The sequence below is a fragment of the Prionailurus viverrinus genome, chromosome C1 (assembly GCF_022837055.1).
Source record: "Prionailurus viverrinus isolate Anna chromosome C1, UM_Priviv_1.0, whole genome shotgun sequence".
In the NCBI taxonomy this organism is placed as follows: domain Eukaryota; kingdom Metazoa; phylum Chordata; class Mammalia; order Carnivora; family Felidae; genus Prionailurus; species Prionailurus viverrinus.
The window spans coordinates 77,754,545-77,774,980 of record NC_062568.1 but is presented as its reverse complement, the minus strand read 5'-3'; the positions used below and the strand labels follow the sequence as shown (position 1 = coordinate 77,774,980).

General features: G+C 34.8%; 1 protein-coding gene across 4 annotated transcripts in view; it reads left to right on the top strand.

The window, feature by feature from the left end:
- Positions 1-20,436, top strand: part of MBD5 (methyl-CpG binding domain protein 5) — a 448,736-nt gene that overhangs the window by 356,243 nt on the left and 72,057 nt on the right. For 3 of the 4 annotated variants that reach the window (XM_047872397.1, XM_047872396.1, XM_047872399.1), the window contains one exon: positions 18,520-18,693. The exons of the other annotated variant lie outside the window; for it this stretch is intronic. The gene's annotated coding sequence lies outside the window, so the exon portion shown is untranslated. The remainder of the gene's footprint in view (positions 1-18,519; positions 18,694-20,436) is intronic. 4 annotated transcript variants of the gene reach the window in all.

The window sequence follows — 20,436 nt, the reverse complement described above, 5'->3', positions numbered from 1 at the left end:
TGGCTTTTTAGATATAACTCTTTGTTTCATTATTTATTGGTTGTTGTAGGGATTATAGCATATATCGTTAGCTTTTCATCATCTACCTTCAAATGATATTGTATCACTTCACTTGTAGCTTTAGAGCATTACAATTAGTGTACTTCCATTTCTCCTCTTATGGCTTTTGTAGTATAGTCATCATATATCTTACTTTTTCAAATAAACCCTGCACTACATTTTCTAAAATTTAAATTGTCAATTATCTTTTTAAAAATTAAATATAAGAATATGTTTATAAGATATAAGAAATGTGTGTTTAGTCATATTATTACTATTTCTGGTGTTCCTCATTACTTTGTCTTAGATCCTTCTTTCGATCTTGTATTACTTTGCTTCCTCCTGAAGAACCTTCTTTACCATACTTGTACTGGAAGTCTGATAATGATGAATTCTTTCAGTTTTTGTGTATCTGAAAGTCTTTATATTATCTTCATTTTGGAAGATATATTTTTGCTATATATAGAATTCTAGGTTGACAGATTTGGGGGGATTTTTTAGTACTTTAAATATGAGAGTCCACTGTCATCTCATAAGCATTGTTTTCACTGAAAAATCATCCTTATCTTTGTTCTTCTGTACATAACATTTTCCCCTCACTGGCTGTTTTTAAAACTTTTTCTTTATCTCTGATTTTGAACAACTTGATTATGATGTACCTTAGTGTAGTTTTCTTTATGCTTTTTGTGTTTAGAATTTGTTCTGCTTCTTAAATCTATGAGTTTATAGTTTTTATCAAATTGGGGAAATTTTTATCCTTTATTTCTTCAATTTTTTTTTGTCCCCCACTCTCTTTCCTCCTTTGGAGATTTCACTTTCACATATAGTAATCCATTTGAATTGCCTCACAGATCACTGATACTCTATTTTTTTTTTCAATCTCTTTTCTTTGTTTGATTTCTGATAGTTTCTATTATGTCTTCAAGTTTACTAATCTTCTGCAATCTCTAATCTGCTGTTCATCCCACCGAGTGTATTTTTCATCTGATAAATTATAATCTTTCATCTTTGGAAGTTCAACTTCATCTACAGAGAAATCCCCTGTGCCTTTTATCCCCTTTCCCCTGATGGTAACATTTTGTAAAACTAGTAAAATATCATACCAGAATTTGCTGATAGAAAGCACTAATCTTGCTCAGATTTCTCTAATTTTACTGGTAGTTACTTGTGTGCCCATATGTTTTCAGATCTGTTCAATTCTATCCCATGTTTAGTTTAGGTTCTTGTATCTGCCACCATAGTCAAGGTACAGTTCCGTCACCACAAGAATCCCTCTTCGTGTCCTGTTATAGCCGTACCCACTTCTATCTTGCCCCCACCTTACCCCCATCACTAACCCTTGCAACAACTGGTCTATTTTCCATTTCTAAAATTTTGTCATTCCAAAAATGCTAGATAAATGGTCTCCTATAGTATATAACCTTTGGGGATTGACTTTTGTCACTCAACATAATTCGCTGGAAGTTCATCAAAGACTGATTGATTTCTCACCTCACTCTGTGTTTTATTTTTCTGCTTTTTTCCATGTATGATAATTTTTATTTGATGCTATACCTTGTGAATTTTTTCTGTTGGGTCCTGGGCATTTTTGTATGCATTTAAATATTTTTCAGGTTTGCTCTGGATTGCAGTTAAGTTACTTGGAAATAACAATTTGATCCTTTTAGGTCTTGCTTTTAAAACTCATTAGGCAAGACTGGAAGTGTTTAAGTCTACATATTCCCCACTACTGAGCAAGATACTTCTGAGTATTTTACTCTATATCCTATTAGTTATATAATATAGTAGCTACTAGCCCAGTGTGAGCGTCAAGTCCCACTTGCTTTATCCTTTTTGGGAATTCTTTCCTTGGCCTCAGTTAGTCTCCTCACATGCATGCACTGTTTAGTTCTCTGTTAGATGCTCAAAGGGAACACTCTGGGGTGCCTGGCTGGCTCAGTCAGTAGAACATGCAACTCTCTTTTTTTAATTTTTTTTAATGTTTTATTTATTTTTGAGAAAGACAGAAACAGAGTACGAATGGGGAAGGGGCAGAGAGAGGAGAGAGAATCCAAAGCAGGCTCCAGGCTTTGAGCTATCAGCACAGAGCCTGATGCAGGGCTTGAACTTTTGAACCAAGAGATGGTGACCTGAGCTGAAGTGGGACGTTTAATTGACACTGCCACCCAGGCACCCTGGAACATGCAACTCTTGATCTCAGGGTCATGAGGTCAAGTCCCACATGGGGCATAGAGCTTACTTAAATTATAATAAAGTATATGTGAAGTCCCATATTTAAAAAGGGGGGGAACCCTCTGCAGATCTCTGTGTATATCTCTCTCTGCAGCTCTTTCTTATCCCACACTCTGTCCTGAAAACTTACACTGCCTTGGTCTCCCCTGACACTAGCTATGTCTTCTTAGCTTAGAGAGTCTGCTGAGCTCCAACTGGGTCCACCCTCTCTGCACATAGTCTGGAAACTCACTCAAGGAAATAAGTTAAGACAATTCTAGGGCTCCTATCCTTTGTTTCCTGGTTGTCTCTTTTGGTTGCTTGGTGTCTCGTGCCTTCAAAAAGCATTGTTTCATATATTTTGCCTGTTTTTTTCTGGGTGGGGGTTGTTTCAAGCAAGAGTACATCTTACCCCTGTTATTCCATCTTGACTAGAATCCAAAAGTCCTCCATGATTTATTCTTAATCAGATATATTATTTTCATTTTGACATAAGATTTATTCTCCTTAATCAAGAAAATAGAAACAAAATTGAAGTTGAATTTTCTTCTAATTTTATTTTATTATTGCCACTGCTTACCCAACTGTACTTTAATCTTCCTGTTCTAATCATATCTTTGAAAGTACCTTTTATTTTTTATTTTTTTTTTTTTTAATTTTTTTTTTTCAACGTTTATTTATTTTGGGACAGAGAGAGACAGAGCATGAACGGGGGAGGGGCAGAGAGAGAGGGAGACACAGAATCGGAAACAGGCTCCAGGCTCTGAGCCATCAGCCCAGAGCCCGACGCGGGGCTCGAACTCACGGACCGCGAGATCGTGACCTGGCTGAAGTCGGACGCTTAACCGACTGCGCCACCCAGGCGCCCCTGAAAGTACCTTTTATACCTTTAGGATTTTTCTAAAACCCCACTTTAATCTGGATTTAATAAACTTTTGGACGTTTTTCTCAGATGCCTTTTCATTTTCCCTCCCCTATTTCTACCTTTCTTCCTTTTTTCCACCCATTTATCAAAGGTCTATAATGTGTCAGATGCTATGCTAGGCAGTGAGGATAATGCCATGAAAAGAATAGACAAAGTCCTTGCTCTCTTGCTGAAATTCTAGTGATGGGAGAAGGACAATAAACACATAAATAGTATTTTATTTAAGTTAGCAATATGTGCTATAAAGAAAATAAACTAGATGGTATTTTGAGGTGATATTCGAGTTCAAATATTAGAAGAATTTTAGAAGAGAGAAAGCAACTGCAAAAGCCCAAAGTCAAGAATTAGTTTGACATATTCAGGGAACAGAAAAAAGGACATGACTGGAGAGACACTTATAAAATGTGGTCAGGAAGTATTCAGAGGTCCAATCACACAAGGCCTTAAGGCTGAATCTTAGATTTATGTCCCTTTCTTTCCTTTTGCCTTTTAAACACAGCCTCTTTATAACTAAGCCACATAGAAAGCTCTCTGTACAACCCCTTGAGCTTCTACAGATTTCTCTCTGGTTTCTTTATATTTGGGCTTAGGCTAGTTGTATGGTTATGATTAGAATGCTCTTTTTTAAAATTTTTAAATAACTTTAAAACCTTTTTTGCCTTCCTTATAATGGATGCTTACAATGCACTTTTACTTCTTTGAATACTTTGAAATATGCTTTCCAAAGTCTAAAATACCTGTGTAACCACTCCCAATGTGCACTTCCTAGGCTATTACAATCCCCAAGATAACATGACCCATTTCTCCAATTATTCTAGTTGTGCCTATTATTATTCAGAGTTAAATACAAAGAAGTAGTTTTAAGAGACCATTGTGAATAGGCATCCAAAATTTTGTCAGCTTTTATCACCAAAGACTTCTAGCAGATTGCTTCTACCGGTCCACTCTTAATATAGCTAAAAAGAAATAACTTCCTAAAGTGCAGTTAGGGTCTTGTCACTCCTCTGTTTAAACTTTACTATTGTTTTCCCATTGCAATTAAAAATAAAATTCAAGATGTGATGATGAATAAGGCGGCTGACATGGTTCCTTCCTTGCCTGTTTCTTAATCTCGTGCCACTCCCCCTTTCCCTCATTACACTCCAGTGACATCAATCTTAACTTCATTTTTAGAACACACCCAGCTCTTGTCCAACTCTAGAGTTTTGCACATGCTGTTTCCTTTGCCTAGAAAGCTCTTCCCCCGATTCTTTTCTCATGACCAGTTTCTTTTCCTTTGGGCCTCTCAAATTTCACCTCCTCAGAGAACTTTCCATGTCTCTAAAGGAGATCCCTCCTCCCCCATCCTTGTTTTCTCTTAGATCCTGTTTCTTTCTTTCATAACACTTAGCATGACCTACAGTTATTGTATTTATATGTTTGCTTATTGGTTTTGTTCTGTTGCCACCACTACAACGTCCCATATACAATGTCACCAGTGCCTAGAACCATACCTGATATATAGTAGACCCTAATGAACAATTTAAATAATTTCACCCGAGTTTATACCTGGTTCAGTTTTTGAATGAATGAATGAATGAATGAATAAACATGTTAGAAAACAAATCATAAAATTTAGAATAAAATTCACTTTTTGACAAAGGTTTTTAAAATGCTTTGGTATCAAAAAGGTCAGTGAAGAAAAAAAGACACATAGGCATTATAAAAATCTCATGATCCAAATTACTAGTTCAGTGTGATCCAATTACCCTTGTGCGTCTATTCATGAGCAGTGAAAAAGATTAACATCAACATTTCTCGCAACATGCGTTTTTGCTGAATATAATTTCATTTTTAACTGTTTATGATCTTTTTGTATTTTGTAAGATTCGTGATGATACGAAACTTTTCAGTGACTCATATTTTATACATAATATGTTAAATTATATTTATATGAATATTAGTGAATACTTATATATATCAAGTATATTGAGGAATTTTCTTTAAAAAACAGAACTTATGTAGTAGTGAACTGTTTGGTAATGTTTGATATAAAACCATGGTTGAAAATATGAAATGGTATGGAATTTTATCTCTTTATTATTCAACATTAGTCATTTAATACAGGTAAATCATAGCACTTGTACTATAATATCCTGGCATTTTTTAAATGATATTGTTTGTTGAAGTGTTCATGATTAAAATATAAAAAATATTACTGCAGTTGTCTATTGAAGTGTTCGCGCTTGAAGCATTAGAATTATCATTGCAGTCGTGTCTTCAGTTTTATTTATTAATTGCTTATTACTAGTAGGAAATGACCTAGTAGTCTAAGTTTGAAGATTACTTGAGGGTTTCAGGATTATTTTCTTATAAATTTGGCAAACTCCTTCATTTGTCCCTCTTATTTTTAGTGTAAAAAAATCTAGCTATGTTTTGTGATTGCCTGCTATGTTTAATAGATTATTTATTTGTCACCATCTGTTTTCTGATTCTAATTTAGGTATCTTTCTGACCAATGTAATGAATCAATAGCTTATAATACTGCTCAGCTATGAGCTAAATTAATATATGTCCCTTAAAGCTATGTAATCTTTTTACATACTTTGTAAGTCAGGAGAGACTAATTTATTAGCTGATTGGTTAATCTGAGTCATTAGTATCCATCTTGAAAACTATAAAAATAAAAATATTAAAACATATCTTATTTAGGAGTTTAAAAACAAAAAGCTGCAATGAAGAATAAAGTCTTCAAATAGTACCTATAGTTAGAACTAAAAAAAAAAAAAAAAAAAAAAAAAAAGCTTTATCTTTTTATTCTGCTCTTTTGCTTCTGTATTATGTTGCCATGGAAATTTTTTTCATTAACATTAAATTGATTTGCCCAGAGATGAAATTGCTTGCACCATCTCCTCCCCTCATATTCATAAAGCCTCCTAAGCCAACTTTAGAGCTTTAGTGTCCAAGCTGGTACAGATTCCCAAGAGTTTCTCCCATGCTGAGTATTCTTAAAACTCAAATATAGCACATTAATGTGTTCAATGTTAGTATCAAGGTTGCTGTCATATTTTCATTCTTGGTCCCCCAAAAATTCTTTTAAGCATTTTAAGTCATCAAGGAAAAACCTGGAGTTACAAGCTGAAGAATTCTAAGGATATTTACATAATGAAAATAAACAAAGTCGAATCCTTTTATAAAAACTTATGTTTAGCATTCTAGGCTTTTTTGCTATAAAATATTAAAGTCCATGTTAATGAACATAGAAAGCCAGTATTTAATATGAGTAATTGGACCTCATACACCTCTGTTATGCATTAAATTTTATGCCAGACTCAGCTCTTGAAACTACAATTTCATTTCGTGCCCATTGCCAAAAATAAACATAATTCTCTTCTAAGTACCTGATTGCTTCATGCCACTTAAGTGAGCCTCTCAAGTAATTTCCAAAAAGGTTTGGAGAAAGTATACCATGTTTTGTTTGGTTTTGAGTACTTACATAGTAGAGCCTCAGTACATGTTTGTTTGAACTAACATGTAATTTCAGTCTCCGAAGATGAAGATACAAAGATTGTTTTTACTAAGACCACCCAGGGAAGAAAAGGTTGGAAATGCATGGTATTTTATGCAAAAGGAAACCCAATTTCACCATCTATAGATACTAAAAGTACTACAACCTTATGTATGATATTTAAATGTCATTTAAATGTTTTTACACTTAGAATATGTGCTTCAACTCTCTTTTCGTTACTTTATACTTCACTATGTCTTAGAAATCTTTCCATATCACTATAGAACTACCTCTTTTAAGTGTTGTATTATCTTCTATAACTGTTATTTATTTATCCATTCCCTAATTAATAGGCATTTAGGTTATTTTGTGTTTTTCATTCTAGTGATCAATGCTACTATGAATATCATTTTACATAATTCTTTTTTTTAACCTCATTTATTTTGAGAGAGAAAGAGAACACAAGTGGGGGAGGGGCAGGAGACAGGGGAGAGAGAATCCCAAGCAGGCTGCAATATCAGTGCTGAGCCCAACATGAGGCTCAAACCCACGAACTGTGAGATCATGATCTGAGCTGGAGCCAAGAGTCAGACACTTAACCAACTGAGCCTCCCAGGCGCCTCCCATTGTCCATAATTCTTTGTGCACATATTTGATTATTTTTCCATGCGTGATGAAGAGGGATTGCTGTTTTAAAGGATATGCACATCTTAAATTCATATTGATACTGATACATTACCCTCCTAAAAGGAGGTAACAGTTTGTCCTTCTAAGTAGTTCATGACACTACTTTTCCCATACTCAATCAAACTTGATATTACCAATCTTTTAAACATGTTTACCTTGTTATAAGTGAAAAGTGATACTTCTTTATTGCTTTATTTTGCATTTCTGACTACTACTAAGCATCCTTTCTTACATTTATTAGCCTTTTGTTTTACCTTTGCAGCCTATCCATATTTATTGTCCATTTTTCTTTTGGACCTTTTATCTTTTTATCACTGTTTTCGAAGCTCTTTATACATTTCAGATACTAATGCTTTGACTGTTAAATATGTTTTGAATACTTTCTCTAGCTTATCAATTATCTTTTAAGTTTTTTGTTATTCTTTTGCTGAACAGAAGTTTTAAATTATGATGTCGTGAAATTGAACAATCTTTTTCATTACGACGTTTGCTTTTCATCTCTTTTAAAAGGGCTTCATAAATATGGCATAAATGTAGTCTTTAAAATTTTTTTAATGTTTATTTTTGAGAGGGAGAGACAGACAGAGCATGAGCAGGGGAGGGGCAGAGAGAGAGGGAGACACAGAATCCCAAGCAGGCTCCAGGCTCTGAGCTGTCAGCACAAAGTTCGGTGTTCTAACCCACGAACCATGAGATCATGACCTGAGCCGAAGTTGGACACTTAACCGACTGAGCCACCCAGGCGCCCCTAAACATATTTTTTGTATTATCATAATACACTTATATTTTAGTTTGATTTAGTTTTTATTTTTTACTTAAGTCTTGAGTCATTTGGAATGTATTTTTTGTGAATTACATGAGTTATGGAAGTAATTCATTCTTTTTTTCCAAATGGGTATCCAGTTGTCCCAATTCTATGTATTGAATTGGCCATCCTTTTCCTATAGAATTGAATGATACCTTTAGGATGAATTTGCTTATCTATGGCTTTACCTGTGGCCATACTCTTCTATTATATTACGTTCCTATGCTTACATCAATACTGCAACTTTTTAATATATTTTACTGTTAGATAGGGCAATTCTCCCTTTCTTGTTTTTGTATGGTGGTTTTATACCCAGCCACCCTCTAAATATCTTTTTCATTGGTTCTAATAAGTTTTCATTTTGAGCTTTCTAAGTAAATGATCACATTGACCTCAAGTACTAACGGTTTTTTTTTCTTTATTTCTATTAAAGTATATCTCATATAACAGTTGTTGGTCTTGCTAAATATTCAAAACCAATTCATTAGTCAATATTTAATACCAGTCCAATTTCACATGAATACCTATGAAGGGGCCCATTTCTATCAACTTCTCCAGAAGGTTTACCTTCTCTACCTGTTCCCCTTCCCAAATTTAGTCCTTCCCTATTCATGCAAGATGAATCAGAATTATTTTTCTCAATTTCTTTAGCCTCCACATCTTTTTTTTTTCTTTCTTGTCTTTTCTTTTGTTGGTTTTTGTTTGTTTTTCATATAAACATTTCTTTACCTTAAATGTGAGTTATTCCAACCCACATATGAGGCTAAGGGAGTTAGGCAAAATAAGGAAGAGATTCAAAAGTACAGTAGCCATTTATAGTCACCATCTCTGACCTTAAACAGATTTTTTTTTTGCCTTTTATTTATATGAGCATTTAACCACTTTGCCTTATAATTTTCATGAGTCCATGTTTTGTCTCCCCAACATTTTAACCCCTTCAGATCAGACCATTTCTCCTGCCTTTTATCCACTTATATTTCCTTTCCTCCTTTCCTTATACCTGTATTGCATGTTCTTCATATAGACCTTTATTCCAGCTTAGATTCTATTTTCCATATCTTCAGTGACACAGTTGCCATATCTCAAACTTCCTTGCCTCTCTGTCTTTTGCTCACCCATCTCTACAAGCCTGGTCCTGTTTTATTTTTGTTCATGTTTCCCCTACATTTTTAAAACTTTTTATTTTGAAATGATTTCAAACTTACCAAAAAGTTACAACAGTACATATAAATTATCTATTTATTGGATATCTGTTTATCTATGTATCTGTTTATTATCTCTACACACAAATTCAACAATTAACATTTTGCCATATTTGCTTTATCATTCTCTCTCACACACATCCTGCGTGTGTATTTGTGTATGTTTTTTAGAACATTTTTATATTAAATTGCAAACATGTGATCTATTCTGTTTTTGCTTTTTCCATGCCTATACTCAGTAATCCAGAAATCCAACTCTATTCATTCTGCTGTCTTGTCTGCCAAGTCATATTCTGGTAAATAAGATCACATTTTGGATTATGCCATAAATTTATGAACACTGACCTCATATTGACTTTCAAGGCTGCCATATATGAGTCACTCTTTCTAAAATTTGCAAACACAGGGGTATTTGGGGATATTAGTTTCTTAAGACATTCTGTGTTTATGGAAATTAATCAGATGATACATTCCGTGTGATTTCATTTGTTTGAAATCTTTGAGATTGTCTTTATGGCCAGTTATTTTCATCTATTTACCAAATATTTATATAGCGCTGACTATGGGCCAGGCACTAAGTGCTTAAGAAATCTTCATTTATTCAATTTGCTCAACACTATGTGGTAGATATGATTATTATCTTCATTTTTCAGATGAGGAAACGGAGGGACAGATATGTAACTTACCCTAAATCTAAAACGTAATCGAGCTGAAATTTTAATTCCAGCAGTCTGGGTCCAGAATCCATGCTCACAACCACCATACTGTGCTAATTTTTCCAATCTCATGTTCTTTTTAAAAATGTGTATTTATAATTCTCACCAAGTTGTATAATCCTCTGTATATTTCCATCAGATTGAAAATTTTATGTACTTCTAATCATGTATCATGTATATCTTTATAAATTTCTTGCCTATTTATCAGTTTCCACTGATAAATTTATCACAATCACTGTATGTTGATTGTGGATTGATTAGTTTCTGATTATAATTCTGTCATTTTTTGGTGTCAATTATTTTTAGGATATTGTTAGGTATATCTTTTTTCAAAGTTTGTTCCTCGCTAAAGATTCTTCATTTAATAATTATATAACTTCCTTATCAATATATTTTTAAAATAATGAGAATCAAATGAAAATAGACCTTACATTGCAAACAACTTCATCATTTCAACATGAATTCATACTTTCAGTCACAAACAAACATTACTTTTGTAACAGTAATAGAGACCTCTTATCCATCACACTCTCAACCCTTAATTGGTTCATTAATCAAAAAGATGTGTTAAAGCAAAGGATCATTAAAAATATTTATAATTAGACATTTCAATTTATAATCTGTAAGTGTACATTCAGTCAACAATCTTTTTTTTTAAGTTTTTATTTAAATTCCAGTCAGTTAACATACAGTGGTATTGGTTTCAGGAGTAGAATTTAGTGATTCAGCCTTTCCATACATCACCCCGCACTCATCATGACAAGTGCCCTCCTTAATCCCCATCTCTTATTTCACCCATCCCCACCACACACCACCACTGTGGTAATCATCAGTTGGTTCTCTATAGTTAAGAGTAGTCAACAGTCTTTTTAGATCAAAACATTTCCCTGAGTTTACTTGTTCCCAATGAGTTTACAGCAGTCTCTTTATATGCTAATTTTTTTTTAACTTTGAAGAGGAACAAGAATTCAAAGACACTTGCAAGATGATTTGAATACAGAATTAGTCAAGATTTTTAGCGTTCCCCCACCCCACCCCAAGATTCTCCACTTTTTCATCTTATTTGACCTCATTTTTTAGGAGGCTTGTCTTAAAAGTTATGCTTTTAGCTTAATTTTCACAGAAATAGTCATTCTTTTTTTATACTTACATTTCATTAGTTTACAAAATATTTTATTAAATATTATACCAGCAACTGTTACTGACTCAGTTTTGGAAACAACACAACTAATATTGGAAAGCATACAACTCAACTGGTAAAAGCAGAGGTAAACATTTGTCTGTTTTCAAATAGAAATGGTGTTTTGATTAGTTGAAGATTTGTTTAAGTGGAGGTCAGTTCAGGGAGTTTCCTCTGTAGTTCAAATTAGAATATGTTCTTCAAGTAAATAATTGCAAAATCACTAAGTCATTCTCCATCTGACAGATGTCATTATCAGCAAATAACTACATAGGAATGAGATTGCATTTATGAGTTAAGATACCTATAGACCAGCAATGCTTATGTTAGAAATGTCACAGATTTATGATATGAAAACTTTTTTGAGCTTATGTACATAGAGATTCACCCTATGCTAGGAAGATGGACATGTTTTTTAAAGTTATATTCATGAAACTTCCTAACACAACTTTACACTTTCAATCTGATCAGGCTTTTCCCTGTTCCATTGGTGTCTTTTTTTTTTCCTTTAATGTTTATTTATTTATTTTTGAGAGAGAGAGTGCGCACGTGTGCACAAGCAGGAGAGGAGTAGAGAAAGAGGGAGACAGAATCCCAAGCAGGCTCCACACCATTAGTGTGGAGCCTGTCTCAGGGTCAGGAATCCATGAACTGTGAGATCATGACCTGAGTGAAAATCAAGAGTCCGTCGCTCAACTGACTGAGCCACCCAGGCACCCCAATGGGTGTCTTAATCTCAGTAAACATATGTAAGATTGAGTTGAAAAAATTGAAGTCATCTTTATGAAGTCTCTCTTGCTTTTCTAGATTAGGTAGAAATGATAGAATTGGCTGGAGCAGAAGAGCATCCAACTCAGAAGAGATTCTTCAAAGGTTTCCTTATGGGGGACACAAATTTAAATGTTAAAAATATATTAACACTGTAAAAAAAACTTAAGATGCACATTCAATGCATTATACCACATTGGAAACACATCATGAAACAAACACATAAACTATCATGAAATAAAAGTAAACCATGACACTAGTTTGTATATATTTTTTTAAATGTTTATTTATTTTGAGAGAGAGTGCAAGCAGGGGAGGGCCAGAGAGAGAGAGAGAGGGAGAAAGAGGGAGACAGAGAATCCGAAGCAGGTTTCAGGCTCCAAGCTGTCAGCACAGAGCTCAAAGCGGGGCTCGAACTCACAAACTGTGAGATCATGACCTGAGCCAAAGTCCGAGGCTCAACCAACTGAGCCACCCAGGTGCCCCAACTAGTTTATATTTTTATGCACTGCTGACTAAAGCTTTGCTACCAATATTCATGTGCATTTTGAACTTCTTATGGGTATGCATTTTTATTTTTAAGCTTTTAGCTGGGCTTTTTAAAAACTTGAGTTCACTATTTTTTATCCAAATCAAGTTATACAAACAAGAGCACTGCTGCAGCATATGTAGGCTTCATTGAAAAAATGCAAACACAACATAGGGGTATCTTCCCACCATGTATCCTTATCATTCCTTAACAGTTTTGCGATGGCAAATTAATATGATAATATTGTATTAAAGCAAGCAAGTTTTCTTGCTTAATTTTAGTTTTGGATATTTCTTGCCTATATTTTACATTCATGGCCAGAAACATGAATAATGATTAGATATAGTGTTTCAATTTTGGAAACAAGACTTTTTTTTACCATTTTATTTAATTTATTTTTTTAATTTACATCCAAGTTAGTTAGCATTTAGTGCAACAATGATTTCAGGAGTATATTTCTTAATGCCCCTTACCCATTTAGTCCATCCCCCCTCCCACAACCCTTCCAGTAACTCTCTGTTTGTTCTCCATATTTAAGAGTCTCTTATGTTTTGTCCCCCTCCCTGTTTTTATATTATATTACTTTTGCTTCCCTTCCCTTGTGTTCATCTGTTCTGTGTCTTAAAGTCTTCATATTAGTGAAGTCATATGATATTTGTCTTTCTCTGACTGACTAATTTCACTTAGCATAATACCCTCTAGTTCTGTCCATGTAGTTGCAAATGGCAAAAAGATTTCATTTTTTTGATTGCCAAGTAATACTCCATTGTGTGTGTGTGTGTGTGTGTGTGTGTGTGTGTGTGTATAAAGAAGATGTGGGGGGTGTGTGTGTGTGTGTACACACACACCACATCTTCTTTATCCATTCATCTGTTGATGTACATTTGGGCTCTTTCCATACTTTGGCTACTGTTGATAGTGCTGCTATAGACATTGGGGTGCCTGTGTCCTTTCGAAACAGCATATATGTATCCCTTGGATAAATACCTAGTAGTGCAATTGCTGGGTCATAGGGTAGTTCTATTTTTAATTTTTTGAGGAACCTCCATACTGTTTTCCAGAGTGACTGCACCAGTTTGCATTCCCACCAGCAGTGCAAGAGAGATCCCCTTTCTCCGCATCCTCACCAACATCTGTAGTTGCTCGAGTTGTTAATGTTAGCCATTCTGACAGATGTTAGGTAGTATTTCATTATGGTTTTGATTTGTATTTCCCTGATGATGAGTAATGTTGAGCATTTTTTCATGTGTCTGTTTGCCTTCTGGATGTCTTCCTTGGGGAAGTGTCTATTCATGTCTTTTGCCATTTCCTCACTGGATTATTTGTCTTTTGGGTGTTGAGTTTGCTAAGTTCTTATGGATTTTGGATACTAACCCATTATCTGGTATGTCATTTGCAAATATTGTCTCCCATTCCGTCGGTTGCCTTTTAGTTTTCCTGATTGTTTCCTTCGCTGTGCAGATGCTTTTTATTTTGATGAGGTCCCCATAGTTCATTTTTGCTTTTGTTTCCCTTGCCTCCGGAGATGTATTGAGTAAGAATTTGCTGTGCCCAAGATCAAAGAGTTTTTTGCCTGCTTTCTCCTCGAGGATTTTGATGGCTTCCTGTCTTACATTGAGGTCTTTCATCCATTTTGAGTTTATTTTTGTGTATGCTATATAAGAAAGTGATCCAGGTTCATTCTTCTGCATGTCACTGTCCAGTTTTCCCAGCACCACTTGCTGAAGAGACTGTCTTTATTCCATTGGATATTCTTTCCTGCTTTGTCAAAGACTAGTTGGCCATATGTTTGCGGGTCCATTTCTGGGTTCTCTGTTCTGTTCCATTGATCTGAGTGTCTGTTTTTGTGCCAGTACCATACTGTCTTGATGATTGCAGCTTTGTAATACAGGTTGAAGTCCGTGGAAAAAAGATTTCTTTACTCTCCCTTCAAGCTTCTTGACCATTTTAATTGCAGAGACCTTAATGTTGCTGAAGCCAAATTCACTATTAAAAAAAAAAAAGTTGCCTTTAGCAATAGCTTTTCTGTGGTAATCAGAACTGTGTTAATATTATAAAGTCAGAACAAAGTACAAAAATGACTCCTTTGAAGATGATTTAAAATTGCAACTGTCACCCATATATCTTGATTTCATACTTTTTATTAATCAAAGTAGTCCCTTATTTTTATTGATGAATTTTAATAAGTAATGTTATAATTTGATCTTATAAAATGAATTATTACCAGCAAGCAATGGAGATTATACATATTATATATATATAACGAATTATTACCAGTAAGCAATGGAGATTATACATATGTAATATGTAATGGAGATTCCATTTAGATTTCCTTAGACAAAAGAAATCTACACCAAAAATAATTTGAAAAATGCTGATCTAGTTCAGCCCATTAATTTTTACAAATTAAAAAATTAAAGCTCAGGTTAATTGTCTTACTAAAGTTATACAGCCAGAAAATTTCAGATTCTAAACCTCCTCTTACCTCATTGTTCTTTCTATTATTTGTTACCTCATCTCTGAATTTCTACAGCACATTTAGTTTATGCTATGGCATTCTGTTTGCGTACAAGCACTCATTCACTTACTCACAAGTAATTCTCTGTGTACCGGGCACTCCTCTAGGCACTGTAGACAGCCCCTGCATTTAGAAATTGTACTGATAATAGAATAAGAAAAGTAGATTCTATTCAGCCTCCATTTGATTTTGGTTGAATACTCATCTGCAGTTAGCCACCTTCATATATCACTGGGTGGTTTTAACATATTCCTAACAAGAACTTTTCTATTTTATGATTATATTTTAGAGGATTTAAAACATTCTCTAGCATTTTGAAAGGTGAGGAAAACAAATAATTCAACTTAGAGTACATTGTTTGCATATCATGTACCTGGTAATGTGTTTGGCAACTCAAAAACAGGGTATATAAAGCAAGGAATGTGTGTACATAAAACAGAGTGTATGCTGTTACATATGTGTAAGCAGCACTGTAGAATGAGAGAGAAATGAATGAGTAACTCTGAGAAGGAGTCTAAAGAGGGATTCATGGAAGAATTGACCGGAGAGTTTAAAGAGCACAAGGTTGCTTGCTTTAAGAACGTGGAAGGAAATCTTTCTATGTCCAGGGAACAACACGTGCATAGGCATAGAGTTGTGAATAGTTCTGGCATTTCCACAAAAGGTTAATGCCACAGACTAACTAGGGTGTCTTGGGAGGAGTGGTGGATAAGCACTTTTAGACATCGTTAGGTAATTGAAGAAGAGAAGTAATGAAATTACTCACATTGGACCTGAATGTGAGGCTTCCCTAGGTACGACGTAGGTGAGGAACACCCTAGGTATGCCTCATGCTTCTACCTATTTCTGTGTCTAGGTGTTAAGTTCTCTGAGAACACTGATGGTATTTTGTCCTTCCCTATCTTACAGTGACACATGCAGTGCTAAGCGTGACAGGGGCTCCGTATATGCATACTGAGCATACTGATTATGCTCATGTGTAAGGTTCTGTACTTTGTGCTATGAGAAATGAAAAGTTGTGATCCAGCCAGCCTTCAAGGAGCTATTGAACCTAAAGCAAAAAATTCTAGGGAATTTTATCTGTTATGATGACTAATATGTCCATGTGCCCACAGAGCTTATGTTCTTTATCAGAGGAAATATAGGGTAAATAGTATATACAGTATGTTAGTGATAAACACTAAGGAGAAAAACAATAAAATAGGAAAGGCGGATATAAATTACCAGAAAGGAAAAGAGAAGGTAAAGTTATTTAATTTATCTTGTCTCCATTTCCTTAACTCTAGAAAAGAAAAAACAATACTATTTATTTATAGGACAGTGACAAGTATTAAGTTAGTTAATAGATGTATGTATAAAATGCTCAGTGCTGTTCCCAGAAGATGGTAGGAAGTCAGCTAATATTATTTATACATTTGTCTAAAATAGCTTTAGAACAATAACCATCTTATTTTCATCAGTTAGGAACTTCTTTTTTTAATGGATATACTTCCAAACAGTTTTGAACTACTCTATCTATAGGCTAAGACTCCCTCATCCATATCTTGCTCCTTTTAGCTTCTGCTTCCAATGCATTCACATCTAATAATACTTTCTTAGTGAAGTGAATCATCGTCTTTTGATAGTATTTCTTCTTTGCTTATCTGGATGTCAGGTCACCATTTTCTATTTCAGGCATGAGGCAGACATCCAGATCTTCCTGTGGAAAATATTCATTAATGCTTCATCCCTTATACCATCTCAAGGTTAAAAGGTCTGACAAAAGGAGACCTTTATGCTTGCTTACCAGCTAAAAATAAGTACAATATTGGAATTGATATTACCAGACAGAAGAGTAAAATCTTTAATATTAATCTTTTGAAACTAAGATCATTTGCATGGATTAGGTGAAATTTCACGTCTCCTACTAACCTTTCTTTGTCTGTCTAATTTCAATGCATCCTTAAATGTATCCAGCATCCCCCTTTCTCTGATCTCTGAGAACTAGACTAGCTCTTTCTTTGTACTCCTTTAGCACCACATATTTAGCCCTATTGTAGCCAGTGTCAGTCAGTTTTATAATTACCTGTTTACCGGATTGCACAGCTCCCTACCCTCCACCTCCAAGGCATAGCTTCTTGAGATGGGGCTTGTATTCTCTTTATGTCCAGTTTCTTAGTATCCATTATTGTGCTTCACATGTAGGGGATGGCTAGTAAATGCTTAAAACACTAAGTCTAATACTTGGAATACCTTTACTATATCAAGATTATAGAGACATTGTTATTTAATCTTTGTTCCGCATTCCTTAATTGCTCCTTTGTCTCTCCTGGCTGCTTTCTGAGAAATAGCAATACTCAAGCATGCTGTACACCCTGTCCTACACATCCCCCTGTCCTGCTTTGGCCCTAAACCAAAAAGAAAAAAAGAGCAAGTTGGCTGGTCCAGGATGTGGTCCTTACTCTTCCAATTAAAAGAAAATGTTGAGGAGCATCTGGCTGGTTCAGTCAGTAGACGTGCAACTCTTGATCTCAGAGTCACAAGTTCAAGCCCTGTATTGGGCAAAGAAATTACTTTAAAAAAGAAAGAAAAGAAAAGAAAGAAAAGAAGAAAAAATTTATTTTCCATTGCTCTCAAGGGTGATGGGCCTCTAGGGTTTGATGCAGATCATCTGTATTTACAAGAAATTAATTTATAAGCCAAACATAACCCATTTGTTTGTTTATTTGCTTTCATTGACTGAAATACTTGTACCTGATATCCAAGTTATGAACTTAATGATATCAAATCACTTATGAAATCCAACAAATAATCAGAAGGTTGTTCATTAGCTATGGAAAGGGAACAAATGAGTTTACACTGTCCCAAGGATTACTTTGCTCTGACTGAGAAAGAACCTTGTCAGTGTCTCCTTGATGTCTCAGAGAAAATAGGATAAGGGTTAACAAGGTCTCAAGTACACTTTCGAAAGTCCTTATAAATAATCTTTTCCCTTATTGGCTGAAAGGAAACAATATTAAAAGCGAGGGGGAGGAGAGCAGCATTTTATAACTCAGTAATGGTAATGTACAATTTGGTTCCATGATTCTTTGATCCCAAGATGAGTTCTTGAGATAATGCTAATTTGTGGTATTACTGATGATGGGGCTAAGAAAGAATGGAAGATAGAAGATTGAAGTTGGGTGAGAATTCTGTGTACCCTCTACCTCCTCTAACTCAAAAATCACCACAGTTTCAGGGTCAACTCAATTTTATTAAGAAAATTCGCTATCTGCTCTTGGTTTTAGCTAGCTTACTAGAACTCCTTCACAAACTAATAATGTATGATGATCCACTGAGAGTTCATCCTCCACCCTTTTGAAGACACTACGAATTATAGGTTAAGTGGTCATTAAGAAACAAATAAATTGTATTCCTTGTCAAGGACTATAGTGAGTCTTTCAAGCCTTGTCTCAAGGTCCTTTCTATTCCAGAGATTGGAAACCCAAGTGCCTACAGAGGCCAGGCTGGTGGGAATGAAGCAGGAAGCCACTGCACTGAACTGGAGAGCCAAGTCCTTTCTGAAGGAGCAGTCACTGCTCCGTTCCAGATAATTGTTGCAAGGCAGGAATGTTGACCTAGTATTACCACATCATCCAGTCTCTCAGGTAAAGCAGGAAATGCAAATGTTCATACAATATCCTTTCATTTAAATATTGTCAACTAATTCATTATTATTCTCAAACTGTGTACATGCCAAACACTTCCGCAGATAGGACTTGGCCCAGAGTCCTCCTGTTTGTAACTTGGTCTTATATTTTGCTTAACTCTTTGTTAAATAGGAGATGTTATTTTCTATAGGTTTTGCTTTTCTTCAGCATGTTCTCTAAGATACTCTATGCTTGGTGTTATGATACTAAAACTCCTTTCCACTCCAACCTGAGTACTGTGTGCATAAGTTTTCTTCGGCTGCTACATTTTCTCTGCCTCCCTCAGCATTCCAGTGAGCAGTAAAATGCTAAATGGAGTCTCCTTGAGATACTTTTCATATGACACCATTGAACATCTGCAGGTATTACTACTTACTTACTCATTTTATTCCTGATATGTGAGCTACATAAACACAGTAAAAGGTCGCTTATTTCATGGGACTTAGAGATTGTGTATCTTGGACTCTTATTTTTTGAATCCATGTACAGACGATATTCCTCTTCTTGCTTTTTTAGAGACCTTATGGAACAATTAATTAGACTATACTTCTTTTTTACATTTAATTACATTTATTGGATGTGTTGATTGGACCAGAGTGTTCCTAGATATTTACACATATTTAGAGACAGTGTCTTTAGATAGGTTTCTACAATGGCTGACATGTCTTCCTGTTTCCACCTTGAGTGAACTTATTTTCAAGGTTACTAGGGGTCACCGTTACCTCTCTACAGAACTGATTACTCCAAGTACGAACTTGGCGTCTGTTGCCAGGTGAATTGAAGAGTATAGTAAAGAATAAGTAAGTAAAAGAGTATATAAAAGACTAAAAGAGTATATAAATATTAGTTATTTAAATGTTATTCAACCCCAAATGAGTATAGTTCATAATTGTTTCATTCCTAGTACAGTTTGGGGAAAAACCAATATTGATGTACATCATTTCTCAAAAATGATTTGACCTATATGTATATTGAGCTGTTCCTTGAGTAGCCAAAATACCAGTAACGTACAGATAAAATGTGAAAGTTACTCCTCAAATTTGCTCTAAAATAGACTATGTAAATGTAGACAAGTATTTTTTAAAAATATCCTCTATGAGAAACTTCACTATTCTATAGAAAAGCAAAAATAGCAAACTCTGCTGGTGGCTAATATACAGAAATAAATCATAGATAATTTTTCCCTCAGCAGTATAGTGACTTTATCAATTAGTTTATAGATGTTCTGGTGTAACCTATTACTATACTTAAAACAGTTCTCTAATTCTTTTTTACAGAATATGAGCTGGTGATTGTGCACTTTTTGGCTTTTAAGAGAGCTTTTAAAATGCATAGTAAGCATTTTCTACATATGTAAATAGACCCTCAATTTCTACTTCCTTAAATATTTTTAAAGGCACAAAAGGAGGCTTTAACTTGAAGTTAACTGTCTCAATTTGCTCTTTCTTTGCAGTCAGGTAGAATGACAAGGGTGAAATGAAAGCTCAGTTATGTGTAGTAATACATGTGAATTACTAGATATTATAAGGAAGAGTTAAAGGGGAACCCAAGTTAGAGTTGGAAAACCTAATGACTAGAGAAACCAGGGAAGACCTCTCTGAGAAAGTGACATTTAAACTGAGATAAACAGAAGTTGGTTTGATGAAGAACAAGAATGTAGGGATGGGAGACGTATTCCAAGCAGAAAAGTAAGAGTGACAC